The 18,042-nt window shown below is 40.4% G+C and overlaps 1 protein-coding gene across 3 annotated transcripts in view; it reads right to left on the bottom strand.

Moving 5' to 3' along the window:
* RASSF4 (Ras association domain family member 4) overlaps positions 1–18,042 on the bottom strand; it is a 1,767,318-nt gene that overhangs the window by 34,878 nt on the left and 1,714,398 nt on the right. The window lies entirely within an intron of this gene.

Consider the following 18,042-nt stretch of genomic DNA (forward strand, 5'->3'; position numbering starts at 1 on the left):
TTAAATGTGTATCATACTGTGCTATTAATCAGTAATTGGTAACACTTCCTGGTGTACACACAACCCTCTGAAACGGGATTAGTGCAAACAAACCCTGTAACATCAGAACAAACACAATTCCAGCGCCCACAGTACTGGGCTATTTCACATAGGGCCATGTTAGTGTGTCTCTGACAAGGTATGTTAAGTCTTCTGCAGATGTTGTACAGTGAGTGAATGATTTGTGATGTTATTACAGTATGTATTGTAAATGGTTTGGGTGTGGGGGAGATGGTGGGTGTACATAGCAGATGCAGGTGTGTAGGAACTGCTTTTATACATATTCGATATGTGTATGAGGGTTCCTTCCCTATTTGAACACCTATCCTTTAGTGGACTAATACGATGGTAATTGCAGGCTAATTCATTAAGGCACTGTTAAATGGTTCCTGTATAGCATGCAGGTGATGTTAGTCCTTGAATCCTTTCGGCAATACATCGGAATGTAATAAAGTGTTGCTACATGAAAGCTGTCTGTATATTTCTGTCATAGGTATTTGCAGTCATTGGAGTTGTGTTGGTGACTGACCCTCTTTGGCTCATGTCCATAGCACATTTTTGTAATAGCGTATAGGCATATACTCTCCATATCCTTTGTTCATATAGTTTGGTCATGGTGGAATGTGTGATTGATATGGTCCATGTTATACTCATATATGAACACTTCAACCATTGTATACGGGATACTTATGGAATCCCGAACAAACACAATTCCAGCGCCCACAGTACCGGGCCCAGACTCCCAAACCCCACATTACCGAACACTCAAACTCAAGGCAGTCAAACCCGTGAAAGTAACACAAACACAGAACACACACACACACACACACACACACACACACACACACACACACACACACACAGACACACTGCTACCCACCACATCCAAACAAACCATCCTACACTATGTATGAGCAGGTGGGAAAGCCGCCATACACCCCCCATGTGGGTGGCTGCACCCCCCCACACCCCCCTACTTTAATATTCTACCTCTGAGATATCACAAACAGACACACAAAGCAAACCCACACCCACGGATTACAGTCCCCAGAAACACACAACACACTCAGAACACACACTTACACACACTAAAGCCCTCAGAAACACACACATACACACACACACACACAGTAACCTACCTGAACCGCAACACCAGAAGCACTAACTAAAAGTCTCTTAACATCCGGATTTTAAAACTCGCCCTTCTGGTGTTTCAGTAATGTGGTCTTTCAGTCTTTAAGTCTCGTGATTACGCACGTCGGTATGTCAAGCATTCGGTATTTGGCAGGTATCCCATTTATATGTACCTCCATGGTTGTGTAGATGTTGTTAACCTATCTATATATCTACATATATATGTATATCCCTATATATCGGCATATATCTCTCTCTCTCCCTCTCTCTCTCTATATATATGTTGATATATATATATATATATATATATATATATATATATATATATATATATATATATATATATATATATATAGCATGCAGCTTTCATTGGGTACATGGCGGTTTGTCCTATTTTCACACAATCCTCCCTTTTGTGTTTTAACCTGTCAGAATACACAACTGCCGTTGGTACATCTCGGGTAGCTTACTGGTAGGTTATTGTGAAGATTGTGTACATGGTTGCATGTTCTAATCCTGGCAGTGGTCATTTTACCTCTCAGAGCAGGGAGTGGTATTGCAAGGGTGATTAACACACATTTCAGCGGTTGTGAGCGGCTTTGCCCATGATCTACGCGATGTTCAGCAAAGGTTAAACCTGTGTGGCGCTTATCCATGTAGTCATGTTTAAGCGCTGCTTACCGGCACTTATTGGTGCAATAACCTGCTAACGTCTGCTTAAAAGTGCTTTAATCACTCTGCAGCCAACATCCCTTATTCGGGACCTCATAATGACGTAACAGCCCTTGCAGGTCTTAAAACCGGGACCATGAACACCACAGTCACTGGCTTTACCACTGAGGCATCTGAGATATGTACATCTTTTATGGTGTTTAGTATGTACAGTGTACTACAGCCGTTCCTCACTACTGCAAACAAATGTGTAAGTCAGTTGGTGTACATATGTATGTTTCCTGTTAATGTTCATATGCATGTTGAAGTCAGTGTTGCAATGTGACCTGACAAGGTGTATTATGGATGAGAATGGTTCTTTATTTGTGTCCTTTTTACGTTGTGCCCATACTCCATGTGTATCCCTCCAGTTCACGTAATGAACATCTGACACAGGCCCTCCTTGATGCATATTCCATTAGCCAGCGGTCCTCCCCCAAACCAATCTCCACATACACAGCAACTATTGCTTCTATGGGGAATTAGGTTAATAGTAATAGTTATAATACCAGAGCTGCATGTGTTTTGCGTACACTTCTATCCATTTGGAATGCTTCTGTGTCACAAAGTGTGTTCATAGATGTTTATATATATATATATATATATATATATATATATATATATATATATATATCTATAGATGTCACTGTATGTATATATATATATATATATATATATATATATATATATACATATTTCTATCTATGTGCACACATCAGTAACATATATATATATATATATATATATATATATATATAGATAGATATATATAGATAGATATATTTAGTATTAATTTGTAACACTTATACATATGTAGACTTGTATATGTTGATTCACACATTACAGTACATTACAATGTACTGTACATATGTACACAAAGTGACTGTCCAATTTGTGGTCTGTACTGTGAAATGCCTGTAGTATAAGGTGTAGTCTGATGACCACTTACTATGGTATACAGATTAGATTGCTTAGTGGTAGGTCCCATGACTATGGTGTGCGTGGTCCACGGTTCAACACCTGCGATGTACTAGACATGTATTACTACAGAATAAGGCTAATTTAAGCAGTTGTAAGCAGGTTTAAAGGTGCTTGTGCAACATTATACCAGCGGTTGTACACAGTGAAACAAACTTTACATCCTACAACCTGTGCACGCAAATATGTCCACTTCTGCTAACTACTCAGGATATATACATTTCAGTGATGTAACATCTCACTATGTGCTTACATAACATTACATTGACTGTTAACTGTACTCTCCAGCACACATGGGTTTATGTGTGTTCCAAATGTTTATTATTCTGTGGAATACTACCTATATATGCAAGCTGTGGTTAAGGTATACTATGTAACATGTAAAACATCTCTGACTTTATTGGGATTTGAATCACGACTGCACAGATATTATGCAAATGCTGTAGTCATTACACTATTGACATTAATGTTCCTTCTGCCTATTTCCTATGTCCATGAATCCTATGTGTAAGCTTGGCTACACAACAGACGGAGCCACCCACACCCAGTGAGTTTCTCGAAATACCGACATAACACATGAATTGAGAGACTATACATTAACATCCTAACTACATTTGGCATAGCCCCTCACTGACACACTTCAGGGGAAGCCTTGATGTGTGACTGGGCAACAGTATTTGCAACCCTGGGATCATGTGTCCCAGAAACATACAGCCAGGGTGTGGGGGAGCCACTCCAGTTTTATAGCTGCAAGACCTGTTGGGGAAATTGAATGCTGTTGGGTTGTCATGTTAACATGCCCTTTTGAGATCACTATGTGCCCCTATCATCCTACAGCACCCCAGTCTTCAACAGTTTCCAGCAACTCTGCCTGGAATCACTTCATTAGCTATGCTTGACAGAGGCTCAGTTACTTCATCAATGGTGCAGATAAAGCCACCACACTGTTGCTATGCTTCTACATGCCCTTGGGCAGATAGCCTACTACCTATCTGTGAACCTCTACAGTGCAGGCCATCTCCAACATCATATGTGATTATACAGAGTTTTCTGATCACAATATACAGTGTAAAATCACCATGTAGTCAGACAACAGTTAAGTACAGCAAGAGCATACAGACTACTGATACATAATCACTCCAAAAGCCTATCTTGGAAGCTAGTGGACTTGTATAGGTTTCAGGCTTTGTATTGCTTACCAGTAGGTTACCTACAGGAAAGATGGGACACAAGCACAGATGGGAAACATGCCTGCAACAATCCCATACCAACTTGCATGTGTCAGCCCAAGGCTTTGGAATGCTGGGCAAGGCTATTGGCGCCCCCATGGTGCCATTTTTAGGCAGGTCTCAGAGGTGAATCTCACCTCCATGAACTGCACAATAGCGGAATCAATGAGGGTTAGGCTACTCAACACCAGGGGTAGTACTCACAACATGCATGCACTCACAGCATCCCTCAGTATGGACAACATCTACATCTGTTCTGTGACTGGGGACCTGTATAAGGCTCCTGTGAGCACACTGGCACTACCAGACTACAACCCATAACACACATTTCAGACACTGAACATGGACTGGCACAGACATGGAGGGGGTGTATCCATATTCATCGGAGATACCTACACCTCCAAGTTAGTGGGGCAGCATGATACCTCTGTGATCATCCATGTGCAGCTAACATCAGCCACGGTTGAAATGCAAACTGTGAGCTGATACAGATAACCCTCCATGACCCAGGAGCACCACTACAACTATCTGGAGACAGTGGTAAACATGACAGTCCTACCATACACCCTGTTATTGATCAATGTCAGCTAACCTACACTTAACTGGATAACCTACTCAAGTATGCACTTCCAGGCCCAGCACTTCCTGGGATTTATCACCTCATATGGCCTGTATCAGTTGGTAGACGGACTAACGAGAGGTGAAAACATTCTAGAAGTGGTAATCACTGACATGTGCAACAGGTGCACTACAGCAGAGGTAAACCAGTCACTGTCTAGATCTGACCATGAACTATTCACCAATGATTTCCACTCCAAACCATCTCCCCCACCCAAGAAACACACAGTGAATACCTTTCCTACAGCTAAATTCACAGTACTAATGTCAGAGGTGGGAGGGTTCACAGCCCCCATGCTCAGGGATGACACTGCTCAAGATACAGACAGAATTACAAATGCACTCTATAAGCACCTACAAAGATGTATGGGTTGTGCCATCAATGGTAAACCAGGACACGCTACTCCTACACAAGGACACCAGTCTGCTGAACCCCTGCAATATACATGCTATACAACAGAAGTAGGACAGTAGTCCAGAACAACAGCAAATCCCAAGACATGCAGACATCCGTGACCAGTATTAGAAAGACACTTATGTTACTCATGTAATTATCCAAGGCTGACATCCACAGGTAAACAGGCATGGATTCGGAAGATGACCACAGAGGCTTCTTTGGCTATGTCAAGGATCTAAACAGTAACACACAGATTTGTACTGTGCTGGTGCAATATCGCACTGAATATACTGGCCCTACTGATATCACCAACACACTTAATGATACATTCGGTGCAAGCTTCACCCCCTACAAGGCCCACAACAATACCCAAAATGTACAGTATCCCAGACGTCTGAGACATACAGGTGGTAATGGCTCTTTCAAACAGCATGGCAGAGCATTAATGGAGGCAGATGGTGTCCCAAACTGCATCCTGCAGACACTACAAGACAAAGTGACCCCCCCACCAAATATATCAATTCAACATCAGCCTCTACACAGGCTACATGCCCATTCAATGGTGCATGGCAGCAGCTATTCCACTCCACCAAGGTGGTGACACAACTGACCATGGTAGCTACCACCCCATAAGCCTGAGTAGCCTGATCTGCATGGCTATGGAGCGCATCCTCATGGCACTCATTAACATAGACAATGGTAACCTCCAGACACTTGACCCAACCCAGGTCAGCTTGATTGAGTGCAGATCATGCCTACTGAACCTGTTTAACATCTTACAGTCACCTAGACTTTAGGTGTGGCGTGTGGTAGTTCACACATACTACCTGGACCTCGCCAAGGGTTTTAACACCATTCCCCACTCAGGTATTATTTCTAGACTCACCAGCCAGTACATACACCAATACATCACAGGTTGGTTTGCCAACAGGCTTACACACAGAACCCACATGGTAAGCCTAGCAGCCTCCAGGTCCAACTCTTGACCAGTCATAACTGGTGTCCCACAGGACTCAGTCCTGGGACCCCTACTGTTTGCCATATACTTCTCAGAGGTATGGGCTAACACAGGTGGACTACAGCAGTCACAGATGTCCTTCAAGGGGCCTCACATAGACCAACACAGGGTGTCAGAATCATGGCCTCCAGCTAAAGGCCACATACTGCATGGTCATTCCATTTTGGGAAACTACACACAGACATATTAACACATGAGTGGCAGACACTATAATTCAGATGACGTAATGGGTATGTGGGGACTACACCGGATAGTGATCTCTCCTTTGACAATCATATCTGCGAAGTAGTTAGGACATCTATCTATGTAGGCCATCTGATTACTTAAGGGTTCGCATCTAAACAGACTGAGGTTATTCTGCCCCTTTACTCATCACTCATCAATCCCATCATCGAGTATGATAACTCATTTTGGATGTACCTCAGAAGACACATCCAACAGCCGGAAAGGCCACAAACGTACCTCGCCAAGAGGAATAATGCCCTCAGACATGTGTCCTATGCTGCCAGACTGCATAAACTCTTGCATTACTCAGTGAAATCTCGTTTACTCAGAGATGATATTTGCTGGCCAACAAAGCCATGTCCAAGTCAGGCTTAATGGATATGCTCCACCTATGGGAATCCATGTCACAGTGAGCCACATACTGTAATGAGCTACACCATGCCACAACCATAACTGGAAGATGCTGGAGTGACAGATTCCTGTCACGGATACTCCCCATGCTTTGGAACTACATCCCTGATTACATTATATGGAGCCCCTCACTAACAATCCAGGGAATCCTTGCAGAGTGGGTGGGGAACAGTGAATACACCCCAGGGATCCCACAATTGGCTCCGCTCCACAGAGGGACAGTTAGTTAATCAATGGAGTGGTGACAGCAGACACATTTTGGCTAGGCGTATGAATGGCCTCAGGCAGTTAGGCAAGAACCTACCTATGTACCTATGAACCTATACATACAGTATTGACACATGCTGAATACTTAATTTAGTGTTCAAGTATTGACTTACTTTGTGCCAATGGCAGTTGTGTGTACAATAATTGAGGGCTGCCTATGTAGGATGCAGCAAGTAGACCACCTATGCATGACAATTTACAGGTGGTCACGTGTGTGTGCCATCCATGTTTACTGTGTGTGCAGGTGGAGAAGGGTGTCAGTCCATAGGTGCCTACACTGTCAGTGTGTGAGCTATACGTTCCCTCTTTGATAAGGCATGGGCATACTGGGCATGCCTCCGTCTGCCTACTGGGGCTGGCACAGGGTGTTTGTGGTCTGAGTTCCTCTGTGCCTGTGGGGCCCTTTGCAATGGTGGTGGGCTGTGAGGGCCTTCACCATTCTGTCCCTGCTGCAGCTGTTTCTGCAGGATCATATTGTGTAGCATGGCACATACTATGAAGATGTGGGCACACATGCCTGGAGAGTACTGCAAGGCTCCACCAGATATGTCCAAGCAACGGAACCATGACTTCAGCATCCCAAGCACACACTCTATGATGATTCTGGTTTGTGCATGTGCCTCATTATGGCATTCTTGCATGGGGGTGTGTGCATTTCTGATGGGAGTCATCATCCACAGTTCCAGTGCATAGCCAGCATCCCCCACCAGGTGGCCATATGGGATGTCCCCCTTGGCAAATACCTGATACAGCTGTGAGGCATTCCAGATGTGGGAGTCATGATAGCTTCCAGGGCTGCCAGCACACACATCCATGATAATGCCCTGGGCATTGCACATGACCTGGCAGTTGATGGAGGGGTATCCCTTGTGGTTTATGTAGCGCCTACCTTGCTCACCATGTGGTGACTTGATGTGTATGTGCATGCAGTCTATTGCACCCAATACCTATGGGTAATCTGCCACACGGTGGAAGAGACACATATTGCTGGCCAACTCCTCCTGCATTTGTGGGAAGTATATGTGCTCATTGACATGTGGTAACATGGCATCCAGGAACTGGTGAAGTACCCTGGATGCTGATGCCCGTGAGATCCATATCCCCAGTTGGCCTTTGAAAGGTACATGTAGCTACTATTCTCAAGCTTACACATACCTTTGTGTCCACTGGGATGGGATCCCCTCTGTTATTTCTGGCTCTGAGGCATGGCCGACACAGCTCAACAAGTTGCTGTATGGTGTCCCTGCCCACCCTGTAATGCTCTACTATCTCCAGATCATGTAGCCCCTGGCAGGTTACCCTGGGTCAGAATACTCTTCTCCTCCTCCGGTGCCTGAGGTGGTTGTCAGCATAATCCTCCACACCACCTTCAGTCTTCAACACATGCTGGTGAATCAAAGCTATGGCAGCCCCTAACCTGTACATATTAAAAGTTCCCCATCTGTATACACCAATGGTGCAGAGTGTCTTGGAATACACAAGTGTGTGTGAGGTGCTTTCACACTTTATACTATTGTGCTATGGATGCTGCTGGTGTAATTGGGTGTGTATGTGCAATTCCAGCTGCAGGGTATCTTAATTATGGGTTTTACAGCAGGTATTGCTATTGTGGGGCCTTTGGTGTTGAATTACGCTTGGCTGTCATGATTCATCTATTGCCCTTTACTTCACTTTTCAACCCGATTCCCCTCCCATTGTCAGGCATGCATCCAGCTGCCGGCTTTCTTGTTTTGTACTTTTCCAACCCAGGATTGTGTTGTGAAATGCATTATGTAGCTGATCTACTGCAAGTTTGCTTTGTTCTGCTGTGACAGTTCTCTTTTCTTTGCAGTACGGCACCTCCCCTTTCCTGTTCTACAGGTAGCTGCTAGCAGCCTTGTTAGCTGTTGTCAATGGCCCACTGTGGGTTCCTAGGTGTTAATTACTAATATGTACTCCAATTACCATGCTGCAGCATTTCCTTATTTTCTTCCAGTATCCTTCCTGTTTCAGCTCTGGTGAAAGCCGCGCACAGCCGTTTACCGGGTTTTGAGCGCATTTTCATCCACGTTCACATGCACATTCAGTTACCGTGTGTGCTCTCAGCTAAGCAAAGTTATGGCTACTTCAACACACCCCTATCCTGTGGCTTTTTTTAGCAACAGGCAAACCGGATTAGCAATGCTCCAATGTGCTTACAGCTAAGATGGCGCACCCCTCTCTTGATGTCATCTTTATTTCCAGGCCACACCTCGGTGTTGTACCACTACACTGTGAGGTGCATCCTTATGCCGGCGGGATTTTGTGATTCTGTATTACTTGTCTCATTTGCATGGCATTGACTACTAATTCCTAGTTACTGCGCAGAACACTGTCACAACCCCTTAGCAACCCATGGTGTGGTGTAGCATGTGTGCCACTGACTATTATGGGGAATTCATGAAATGTGTTACATTGCAGTTTTATTACATATAAATAAATTTTCATTGTGATCCCGTTTGTGCACTGATGCACTGCAACTCTACTTCGCGTTAGTGTGGGCATGACATTACATGTTCTTTTTTATATGTTGTGCATGTTTTTTTATGCCAATGGCTATATATTTAGCCATTGACATATATTAACAGTATAATACGTGAGTTTGGTCTGCTTTCATGGCTCCAATTTTATGCTTGAAAAAATGTAAACCATTTTTTTCGGTTTACATTTCTGCATGCTTACACTATGCCTACACCACTTCCTGAATCTCTATATACCTTCATTTGCATGCTACGCTCCTGTGCATGGGGTAATTAGCATACATGCACTGGGAGCTGTGCGGCCGTGGCATACACAGGTAGTGCACGTGGAAGCAGCTCGTATCTGAATCGCTCGGTGGCCATATTCGGTGTTAGATCGCCGATGCTACACCTGTGCCTGGCGCAAGCTTCATGAATCCCAGGGTAAGTGTTCATCAATTATAACAACAAGTAACTTAGTATGAGGTACTATTTTGATGGGGATCTTATTTTGATTGACTATCAAGAAGGAGTTATTGACAATTTTAGTGTATCTTGATGGAGTGAAAATCATTATCCTAGTTTTGGATGGATTGAGAGATAAGTGATTGTTTAACAATAAGACTCAGTACCAGTAAATGCATTTTGAGTTAATTGCATGAGATTTGTGAGGGATTTGGAAGAACAGATGATAGCTAAGTCATCAGCATATTGAACAAGTTTAGCTTTTGGTATACAGTGCTGGAAATTATTAATAAATATATTAAATAGTAAGGGACCCAGAATAGAGTCTTGGGTACTCCTGTTGGAGTAAGAAGGAAAGAAGAGATGGAATTTTTCCACTTGACAGCTTGATATCTGCTTGAAAGGTAGCTCAAAAACCAAGTGAGAGAAGAGGGAGATAGGTTGAGTACAGAGAGTTGAGAAAGAAGTAAATAAGAGATAGTATCAAAAGCTTTGGATAAGAGAAGATGCAAAATTGCCTGAGTCACAAGCACGGTTAACGATATCAAGAAAGGAAGGAAAGAAAGGCAGTGGTAGTGCTGTGTCCAGGTCTAAATCCATGCTGTGTAGGGGTTAATAGATGATTATTCAGAAGGTAAGGTAGAAGTTGCAAGTTAATGCATTTTTCAAGAATCTTAGAGATTGGGGAGAGAGGGGCTATAGGATGAAAATTGGAGATATCAGTATAATGGCCCCCTTTGTGTAAGGGGATAGTAAATGCTTTTTTTCCAGAGGAGGGGTACATATGATTCTTGAATAGAATGATTAATTAGGATACAGATGGGAAGAGCTATGTCATCAGCAACTAACTTGAGGAATTTGGATGGAAGGCTATCTGGGGCATTACAGCATGACTTGAGTTTTTGTAGTAATTTTTTTATGGTATTGACAGGGATGGGTTTAAAGGTAAATGAAGGAAAGTTATGAATAGAAAATGTAGTGGAAGGTAATGCATTGTTAAGGAAAGATGTAGTGAGCTTGGCTATAGAGTCTAAGAAAAAAGAATTAAACTGGGTAGCAATAACATGATCAGGAGAGTTAGGATCTGGGCAAAGTTTGTCATTTTTGCCAGGGGTGAGAAGGGCAGAGATACTGCTCCCAAACATTTTAGGATTAGATTTCTGACTTTTTGAAGTTTGGAGTAATAGGATTTGTGATCAAAAACTATTTGTTTTTGACTTTATTACGCAGTTGTTTGTATTCAGATAGGAAATTATATGTTTTGTATTTGTTATAGTATTTATGTGATTTATCTCGGAGATACATAAGGGTTATAGTTTCTGAGAGGCAGGGGGCAATTTTGCTTTTAACCCTTTTAGTTCTAGGAGGAGCAAAGCTATTTAGAAAGTTAGTAAAAGAATCATTGCAGTAACAGCATTATCAAGCAGAAGAGTTTTCAGAGGGTTCCAATTCATATGTTTTTTCACAGGAATTTCAAAGAATTTTGATTTCTTTTTAATCAAACCACTGTCAAATGTTTTCTAGTCTTTTGATTTTGCTTAAGAGACAATTATACACAATAACTGGTTCAAATTAAGTATTAATGACTTGTTTCCTAACTGCAGTGTAAAGGCATTACTAAGCACTTTAACACATTCTTCCTTTGTGTTGCTGGCACTGAAAAGCATGCAGTTTGTGCTTCCAGGCAGAATATCCCTGAAACAGAGTCTCTTTTACAACTGTGTAAACCCCAATGCCTAGACCTGGCACAGTTGCTGCTTCAGACTCACTTTTCCTTGTTGGTACTCCACCACATTTAGCACAATGTTACATCAGGTTCACTTTTCCTTGCTGGTACTCCACCACATGTAGCATAATGTTACATCAGGTTCACTTTTCCTTGCTGGTACTCCACCACATTTAGCATAATTGTTACATCAGTTTCACTTTTCCTTGCTGGTACTCCACCACATTTAGCACAATTGTTACATCAGGTTCACTTTTCCTTGCTGGTACTTCACCACATTTAGCACAATTGTTACATCAGGTTCAATTTTCCTTGCTGGTACTCCACCACATTTAGCACAATGTTACATCAGATTCACTTTTCCTTGCTGGTACTCCATCACATTTAGCACAATTGTTACATCAGGTTCACTTTTCCTTGCTGGTACTCCACCACATTTAGCACAATTGTTACATCAGGTTCACTTCTGTGAGACTTTAATACTTAACAATTAAGTACCTATATCTGAGTTGTAGGGATGAGCTGAATGTAAGAAATGCAAGCTTCCTGTGGATTTCATGTAACCAACTACTGTTTGAGATTTCTGTGAGTACAGAATATCTAGAGACTCCATGTTTTTTTAAGTTAGGTGAACACAGGCTCTGCAGGAGTGGTAAAATGTCTGTTCTTTGGATCACATGCCATTGCAAATATTACATTTAGAGAAATAATACTGAAGTCAAACATCTACTGTTATGATGAGCACCTGATAAAAATGTACTTTATTGTACTTAAGCCACAATAAAGATAGCGGTAGTGTTGCTACGGATAAATTATAGTTAACTCCATGATGGTTCTAGACATCAAACAGTGAATTTAAAAAAGGAAAAAAAAACTTTACTGACAAGTACTGCCCAGTATTCAAAAATTTAATTTAAAAAAGCTAGTCTGACTGGCAAAGGTAAAACAGCCATTTCAAGTTTAATACAAAGAAACTAAAAATCCGATTGCTCATTCCCTCCCCCAGACAGCTTCATTAATTAATTTCAAGGTGGTACAACTCAGAACAAGTATACAACTATCAAGTGGAGCAGCAACACAACCCATTGACTAATGCTCTTTACTAACTTTAAATGGAGACCCAGTATAGCAAATGGCATATCAGCAAACATATGATGTTGAACATCCTCCTCCACAACCATCCAAGATTGCGGTGGCAGAACATTGTGTAAGGATATACACAGCATAAAACACACTGCCCAACCACTGAGAAGAGAAAAACATAATTAAATAAATGCAGCACAAAGTCACATCAAGTCAAAGTGACATCCCGGCACTGTTATCATTATCAAATGAATGAACAGCACTATTTACGCACAAAAAAATAACAAAAAAAAAAAGGGGGGGGCTTGCAGGAACTAAACTACTGACATGGAGTTCTGTGGTCTGCTATGGCATCCACTATATCAGTGAGCGGCTCACTAGCAGCTGCTGTGAACATCTTACTTAGCCTACCTGTGTGCAGACTATCTGGCACCAATATATTTATATTTATTTATTTACTGACATTTTGTAACTGGGAATTCTGACTGGGTCAAAAAGGTAAATTTTTAACAGAGGCCTAGGGAGAAAAGCTCCATTACAAAGGCAATAAAAAAACATTAGATAATTTATAAAAATGAAAATATAATGTACATTTTTTTAAATTATTAAACTGTGTCAGTTAGTATATAAGTACAATTTTATACACAAGTTCAGCAAAGATGGATGTTTTCAATTTCAAGATGAGATTAATGTATGAATTAGAAGTATGAAAGATGCCAACAGTGTCCTTGTGGCAGAGCACAAGGTAAACAGAGGTACAATTGATGCGATTTAAAGTAGACAGTGGTAAGTGGGTAAGTGAGAGTGGTAATTTGGTATAGATTTAAGAGGTTAGGTGAGCCAGGAGAAAGGAGTGAAGGAAGGAAAAGTAAAGCATAGAACACAGACAGTTATATGTTTGGTTGGTAGAAAGAAATGATGAAAGAGGTAGTGACAAAAAAGGAAGAGTGGAGGGGGGACTTTTGTCAAGAGAGAGATAGGAGAGTGATTTATATAGTTTAAGGGGTGAAAGATTGAGCAGATGGGGAGAAAACATGGGGAAGGTATAGTTTTTAAAATGATAAGAAGAGGGAGTAGAGGGGGAGTAAGGGGGGGATCCCAAGCCTTTGGACTTTAAGTGAAAGTTAGTTGAAAGTAGTGTGTGTGTGGTGAGAGAGAAAGGAAGTAGTGGGGAGAAAACAGAAAAAGGGGAGGGAAGGAGCTCTGAAGTGGGTGTGGGTGGGGAGTATAAGGTAAAAAACAGGGACCAAAGGAAATATTTAATGCTGAAGGTATGGTTGGGGGGTCAGGTGGGATAGTGGGTAATTATTTTATGGGGGTTTAGTGCTTTGGCAAATATGTTTGAGAAGGAAATTTTTAAGAGTATATTTGAATTTGTTAAGATTTGGTGTGGCTCTTATTTCCAGTGGTAGTGCATTCCGCAGTTTGACTATATATTAGGAGTATAGGCACGGGTCTGCTTTTTTATTTGGTCTATGTAGATATAGAAGTTGTTTATCTTAGGAGTGCAGGGTCCTAGCTGGTATATAGCTTTGGAGGGTGGATTTTAAGTTGGTGCAGTTTTCAGGTATAAATATTATTTTGTGGGCAAAAGTTAGTTGAAGTTAGTTGAAGGTAGTTGAGATGACAAGGGGAATTCAAGCCAGATGAATTTTGTGAGTGCAGTACAGTGATGCTTATAGAAAGGTTCAGAGGTTGCAAATTTAGTGATCTTATTTTAGTAAGATTCTAGTTTGTTTTTTTAGCATAATCTGGAGGTTTGTAAATATAGGTGCACCATATAATGAAGGGAGGAGGTAGGTAGTAGCCATTGTAAATTTGGTGGCCATATTCATAAATTTCTTGTGACAGTAGATCATACCTAGTTAGCAGTGTTTTTTTTATTACATGGTTTATATGTTGTTCATACGTAGGTTTGTTGACTATATTAATGCCTGGTAATTTTGTCTATGTAACTATTTCTATTTCTGCTGTTAGTGAGTATATTTTAAATTCTTTTGGATGGATTTTTGATGTAAATAGGAGTTTTGTTTTGTTGGTGTTGACTAGTTGTTGTGTGCTGTTGAGCCAGGTTTCTATGCAGGTGAAAGCATCTTGGGTTATTTGCCTGACTTGTTCAAAATTATGAGAGGAGGAGATTATGGTAGAGTTGTAGACATGTTGTATCAGTGAGCTAGGGGAAGATACAAAGTGGAGGTTTTGTGTACGGGTATTGAAGACAAGGGGTCCCAGAATAGATCCTTGGTGTACCCCTGTTTTGTTTGGGAGATACTGTGAGAGACAGACTTGTCATTTTACAGATTGCTGCCTGTTTGTTGACAGCTGTTGAACCATTGTTGAGATGATGGGGAGAGTTGTAGACTGGCCAGTTGCTGTAGGAGGTTTGGGTGACAGACTGTATCAAAGGCTTTTGGGAAATTGAGAAGTAGTGCAGAGGTATATTGGTCAGCATCTCCTGCCTTGTTTATTTATTTTTTTGTTGAAGATACTACTGCAGTTGGTGTTCTATGTGAGGGTCTAAAACCATGTTGAATTGGAGTAAGTAGGTTATTGGTTATGACATGTTTGAGTAGTTGCTTGTGTATGCACTTCTCTAGGATTTTTGAAAGGGGAAATAGAATGGCAATCAGTCTGTAGTTTGCCAGTTTGATTATTGCACCTCCTTTGTAGAGGTTATAATGGATTTTTTCCAGAGGGCTGGGTCATAGGATTCTGTGATTGGATCTGTTGATAAGTATGCCAATGGGATATGCAATGGCACCGGCCAGAAGATTTTAGGGTGCATGTTTAATTTTTGTTATTTTGTTCCTCACTGGGGCAAGGTATGAGTCCAGAAAAAGTTTGTTAAAGTTGCTTACTGCATTGTCTAAAGGTATAATTGTAAGTGAGGTCCAGTTTAAGCAAGTTAATATGTTACTATATCAGTGAGTAGTTTGCTAGCAGCTACTGTGAATATCTTACTTAAACTACATGTGTATAAACTCTCTGGCACCACCTTACTGTTTTTTACAAGGTTACTGTCAATGTTCTGTTGCCAGTATAGTGGATGGTTGTGGAGATGGACAATCAACAGCATATGTTCACTGATATGCCATTCACTACAGACTCAACTGAAATTTAGAAACCAGCGTAATGTAGCCAATATTCCTATATCTGTGAACAGTATATTGCAACTATTTCTTCTAGTTTTTATTTCAATATTTTCTTATTATATTTTCCCCAAATCTGCACTTTCAGTCCTACAGTTCTGAGGACCAGCATGGCATGCACTCTGACATGTATACACACACACATGCACAATCTACACAAGTAGCTTGCTTGATACTTTCAAGCATGTGAGCTTTGAATCAAACATTTTTTGTACTTTTTTCAGCTCAATGATATTTTTTCAATGATCTTAGACAATGGAAAAATATTTATTTTGTTTTCCTTTATGAGTTACAAGCTTAACACTGGAGTACTGATTCTATAATTAGTAATATTTAGCCCCCTGATGAAGGGCTCATTTAGTCCAAAAGTATCTTTATTGCAATGTTGGTCAAATAGAAAGTATCACATCAATTTTGCATTCTATTATTTTCAAACAGTGAGGCAGCGCAGCCTTTTCACTTTTTGATTATTTTACATTATTTGAACTGTAATAACATCTAATTACCATTACCTTTATATATAGCTCTATAGAAATGTTCATTTTTACTGTTCCCAAATGGAAATGCTCAGTGAATATATAATTTGCTCTGTCTGTAAATATAAATAAAATGGGAATAAGACTATGAAATCCGATGCTGGTGCTGTCTGTGTGTGTGTGTGTGTGTGTGTGTGTGTGTGTGTGTGTGTGTGTGTGTGTGTGTGCGTGTGTGCGTGTGTGTGTGTGTGTGTGTGTGTGTGTATGGTTTATATACATATCTATATCTATCTATCTATCTATATATATATATATATATATATATATATATATATCTATATATATCTATATATATATACATATATATATATATATATATATATATATATATATATATATATATATATATATATATATCTATACATATATATATATATATATATATATATATATATATATATATCTCTATGGGTCTACCTGAATTAACCGAAACTGCAAATGACCGAGAGCAAGATAACCGACACCGGAAGATCGACAACAGAGAAGCCCAACAATTGAGAATCCCGACGCTAAGAACACCGACATGTTAAGGTAAGTGTGTGATAGGGATGAACGTTAGGGTCAGGGTGTGGGTAAGGTAAGTGTGTGATAGTGACGGACTTAAGGGTTAGGGGCGGATTAAGTGAGTTAGGGTTAGGTTGCGGGTAAGGTAAGTATGCGATAGTGACAGACCTTAGGGTTAGGGTTTGGGTTAAGGTTAGTGCATATGTAGTTGTGTATGTAAGGTTTAGTGTAGGTTTGTAAGGCTTTTGGTGTGCTTGTGTGTATGTTTTTTGGAAAGGTTATTTGTTTTTTTGATTTTCGGGATTATGGTTTGTCGGGCATGTGAAGTTTTGTGTTTTTGAACTTTCGGTTTTGTCATGTCAGTTATTTCGTTCTTGGTGTTTTGGCATGTCGGTGTTATCAGGTAGACCCATATATATATATATATATATATATATATATATATATATATATGGGTCTACTTCAGATAATCAAAATCTCACATTGCCGAGACCATTTAAATAAAACTGCAGATGAACACAAATTTAAAATAACTAATTTTACATGATCGAAAACAGCCATCTACAGTGTACCAGAATTATACAGAGTTTGCCTACATGATGCCATCCCCCAACAGTTCGGGACCGTAAATTATACTGACTTGCGTTTTTGCATGGTCCTAGATCTTACTACATTGAAGAAAAGGCTAAACACCTACAGAATGAACATATCTGCATGAGACCCGCCTGGTGGGGTATGCATGTACAGCATATTAATTTCTTTTTTACAGTGGTGCTGCAAATGAACAGGAAGTACATTATTCTTGACCGCGTAAGATTCATTCTTTTAAATTTTCATTCATCTGCAGTTTCATTTGAATGGTCTTGGTAATGTGAGATTTGTACATATGAGTTTTGGATTTTTATATATATATATATATATATATATATATATATATATATATATATATATATATATATATATATATATATATATATATATATATATATATATATATAGCGAGAGAGAGACACACACACATATTTATGGCTAAGCAAGCCTACCATAATGTTCAAACAGCATATAAATGTTACCA

This window comes from Protopterus annectens, chromosome 14.part0 (genome assembly GCF_019279795.1).
Source record: "Protopterus annectens isolate FY-2018-M chromosome 14.part0, PAN1.0, whole genome shotgun sequence".
NCBI lineage: Eukaryota > Metazoa > Chordata > Ceratodontiformes > Protopteridae > Protopterus > Protopterus annectens.